This window comes from Odocoileus virginianus, chromosome 18 (assembly GCF_023699985.2).
Source record: "Odocoileus virginianus isolate 20LAN1187 ecotype Illinois chromosome 18, Ovbor_1.2, whole genome shotgun sequence".
In the NCBI taxonomy this organism is placed as follows: domain Eukaryota; kingdom Metazoa; phylum Chordata; class Mammalia; order Artiodactyla; family Cervidae; genus Odocoileus; species Odocoileus virginianus.
In genome coordinates, this window is record NC_069691.1 from 19,924,602 (window position 1) to 19,929,064 (window position 4,463).

At 42.5% G+C, this 4,463-nt stretch overlaps 1 non-coding gene across 1 annotated transcript; it reads right to left on the reverse strand.

The window, feature by feature from the left end:
- Positions 1-234: 234 nt before the first annotated feature.
- TRNAC-ACA (transfer RNA cysteine (anticodon ACA)) lies at positions 235-306 on the reverse strand. The gene has a single exon. It is a non-coding gene; the product is annotated as a tRNA-Cys (tRNA).
- Between the last annotated feature and the right edge of the window lie 4,157 nt (positions 307-4,463).

Here is a 4,463-nt window from a genome sequence, read left to right on the forward strand (position 1 = left end):
TCTTTTGATAAGTATTTTAGGCCTTGATTTGGGCAGAGGCAGGCAATCCCAAAGAATGCACAAACTACTGCACAACTGCACTCATCTCACACACTAATAAGTGAAGTGAAGTGAAGTCATTCAGTCATGTCCGACTCTTTGCGACCCCGTGGACTGTAGCCCACCAGGCTCTGTCCATGGGATTTTCCAGGCAAGAGTACTGGAGTGGGTTGCCATTTCCTTCTCCAGCAGATCTTCCCCACCCAGGGATCGAACCTGGGTCTCCTGCTTTGTAGACAGACGCTTTACCGTCTGAACCACCAGGGAAGTCACACACTAGTAAAGTAACGCTCAAAATTCTCCAAGTCAGGCTTCAACAATATGTGAACCGCGAACTTCCAGATGTTCAAGCTGGTTTTAGAAAAGGCAGAGGAACCAGAGATCAAATTGCCAACACCAGCTGTATCATCGAAAAAGCAAGAGAGTTACAGAAAAACATCTATTTTTGCTTTATTGCCAAAGCCTTTGACTGTGTGGATCACAATAAACTGTGGAAAATTCTTCAAGAGATGGGAATACCAGACCACCTGACCCACCTCTTGAAAAACCTGTATGCAGGTCAGGAAGCAACAGTTAAACCTGGACATGGAACAACAGACTGGTTCCAAATAGGAAAAGGAGTATGTCAAGGCTGTATATTGTCACCCTGCTTGTTTAACTTATATTCAGAGTACATCATGAGAAACGCTGGGCTGGAAGAAGCACAAGCTGGAATCAAGATTGCTGGGAGAAATATCAATAACCTCAGATATGCAGATGACACCACCCTTATGGCAGAAAGTGAAGAGGACCTAAAAAGCCTCTTGATGAAAGTGAAAGAGGAGAGTGAAAAAGTTGGCTTAAAGCTCAACATTCAGAAAACTAAGATCATAGCATCTGGCCCCATCACTTCATGGGAAATAGATGGGGAAACAGTGGAAGCAGTGTCAGACTTTATTTTTGAGGGCTCCAAAATCACTGCAGATGGTGATTGCAGCCATGAAATTAAAAGACGCTTACTCCTTGGAAGGAAAGTTATGACCAACCCAAACAGCATATTAAAAAGCAGAGACATTACTTTGCCAACAAAGGTTCGTCTAGTCAAGGCTATGGTTTTTCCAGTGGTCGTGCATGGATGTGAGAGTTGGACTGTGAAGAAAGCTGAGCACCGAAAAATTGATGCTTTTGAACTGTGGTGTTGGCGAAGACTCTTGAGAGTCTCTTGGACTGCAAGGAGATCCAACCAGTTCATCCTGAAGGAGATCAGTCCTGGGTGTTCATTGGAAGGACTGATGTTGAAGCTGAAACTCCAATACTTTGGCCACCTCTTGCAAAGAGTTGACTCATTGGAGAAGACCATGATGCTGGGAGGGATTGGGGGCAGAAGGAGAAGGGGATGACAGAGGATGAGATGGCTGGATGGCATCACTGACTCGATGGACATGAGTTTGAGTAAACTCCGGGAGTTGGTGATGGACAGGGAGGCCTGGCATGCTGCAATTCATGGGGTCGCAAAGAGTCGGACACGACTGAGCAACTGAACTGAAGGCCAATTGAAAATAGAGGGGCATTCTCTGTTTTGGCTCAAATGGTAAAGAATATGCCTTCAATGCAGGAGACTAGGTTGGATGCCTGGATTGAAATGAGCCCCTGGAGAAGGGAGTGGCAACTCACTCCAGTATTCTTGCCTAGAGAATCTCATGAACCGAGGAGTCTGGCGGGCTACAATCCATGGGGTCGCAAAGAGCCAGACACGACTGAGGAACTAACAACTTTCTCTTTTTATATTCACAGGAAATCCTCCAGCAACTTATTTTACAGATGAGAAAACTGAGACAAAAAAGTGTTAAGAAGTTTGCCCAAAACTTAAAAACCAGAATGTAAACTCAAGTCTGCTTGAATCCCAACATTCTTTCGATCATGCCATGCTGCCTGTTAATCTCTGTCACCAGGGAAACGGGACTCCCAGAAAAGGTTCCCAGCTGCTGGGTCTCAGGGCTCACTAGTTTTCTTTCCCTTCAAAGTAGGGCTTGGGGCCATGTAATATAGAGTAATAAATATTTTTTAACACTTCCTTTTGAGACAATCCTAGATTCACATGCATTTGTGAGGACTAAGACAGAGATTTGGAATATCTTTTCAATATATGTGTGTGTGTGTATATATATATATATATATATCTAATACTTTTTTGCTTCATTTTTTAGTATTTATTTATTTGGCTGCGCAGGGTCTGAGTTGTGGCAAGTGGAAACTTTGTTTTTTTATTGAGATTTTATTTATTTTTAATTTTATTTTTTGGCCACACTTCAGGGCATGTGAGATCTTAATTCCCTGACCAAGGATCAAACCCTTGCCCCCTGCATTGGGAGAGTGGAGTCTTAACCACTGGACCACCAGAGAAGTCTTCAATTTACGTTTTTAATCTTCTACAGACTGGATCCGCTATAAGACTGTCTTTATCCTAGAAGACTTGAGAAGCTATCAGGGAACACATAAACAAATAATTAATATAGACCCTGTCAAAACAAAAATGCAATGCCATTTTCATCTACTGATTATCAAATAGGGATAATAGCAGTAACATGGTAGCAAAAAGCACCCTGACAGACACATTCCCAGATTTTATCGGTTAGAGTGTAAAGTGAGGCAAACTGGAAAGCAGGTGGGCAATACCCGTGAAATATTTCATCTTTCAGCCAGTATCTTTTGAGCCCTGCTATATATGTGCCAGGCCCTGGGCTGGCCCCTGGGGGAAAACAGTAAACGGAGCAGACACTGTCCAGCCCTTCTGGAACTTACTGTCCTGTCTTCTTTATAGGCAGATAGGCGTTTGTGAGAAGGGTTGTGATAGGCAAAGTATAGATGTTATAGAAGTGCATATGAGGAAAGCTGAATTCAGCCTTAGGCGACTAGGGGAGGCATTCCTCAAGCAGAGGACACGGGAAGATAGCCTTCCACCCACTGAGTGAGCGATCAACAGGAGCTGGCCAGAGGAAGGAGACAGTGTCACGTGAGAAAGAGTGTCCCAAACGGAAGAAACAGGGGAGTGGCCCACCGGAAGGTCAAAATGAAGAGAGAATGGCCTGAAACATCTGGCAAAACTACCTTAAGGAATAACCTAGAATACCAAAACAAACAAACCAATAACCTTTTAAATAGACTTTTACCACATCATTAGTTAAAATAGTAGAATATTAAAAAATATCTGTCAGTAAAAGATACTTGGCTATGTTATGGAAGGCACACCCACGATACAGACTATTTTGTAGCCATTTAAAATAATGCTTACAGTGCTTTTTTTTAAATACTGAAAATATTTATGTTAAAATGCTGAATGAAAAAGGCAGGATACATAATTTTATAACTAATATGACCACAATTGTGCTATATATATATATATATATATATATATATATCAAATGAGGGCTTCCCTGGTAGCTCAGCTGGTAAAGAATCCACCTGCAATGCAGGAGACCCCAGGTTGATTCCTGGGTCAGGAAGTTCCCTGGAGAAGGAACAGCTACCCACTCCAGTATTCTTGGGTTTCCCTGGTGGTTCAGACAGTGAACGAATCTGCCTGCAGTGCAGGAGACCTGGGTTCATTCCCTGGGTTGGGAAGATCCCCTGGAGGAGGGCATGGTAACCCACTCCAGTATTCTTGCCTAGAGAATGCCCATGGACAGAAGAGCCTGGTGGACTACAGTCCATGGGGTCGCAAAAAGTCACACATGACTGAGTAAGCCCAGCACAGCAACATAATCAAACGAAGGAGACAAGTTAAAAGACTGATAGTGATAGCCTTTTTTTTTTCTTTTCAGTATGTATGCTGTCAAAGCAAGCATGGCAGTCTTTTGATAGTGAGATTACAGATGATTTTCACATACATGCTATTTTATAGCATGATGTTTACTTAGTCTGGGGCAGAGCCCAGCCCCACCGTTTCCTATCCGTGTAGCCGTGGTAAGTCACGTAACTTCTCTGAGTCTCAGTTTACTCATCTGTAAAACAGGAATAATTATAGAACCTATGTAACAGATTGTTGTAAACATTATCATAGTAAAGTGTCTCAGCATGCTAGTTACTAATGTATATTAGTGTTCTGTTAAATATACTAGCATTCTGTTTTCTATTTAAAAATTTTTTCCTTAATGCACTTATATGACTTTTATAATGGGAAAATCACTTTTCATGAAAAGAAGTGCTTCATATTGTAAGCTAGTGGTGTGTGTTATCTTAAATGAGAGCACTGAGGAGAGGCGGCTCACCCATTCCGAGGAAACAGAGGGATGTGAGGGAACGGTCTCTGAGAAGGCGAAATCTGAGCTAACTTTTGAAGACCAAGGACTTAGAGAGGAGAAGGGCAGTGGAAAATTCTAGACAAATGGAACATCAAGCAAAGACTTAGAATCTTAGGAATCTCAAGGCAGAAGGGGGGCTGGAAG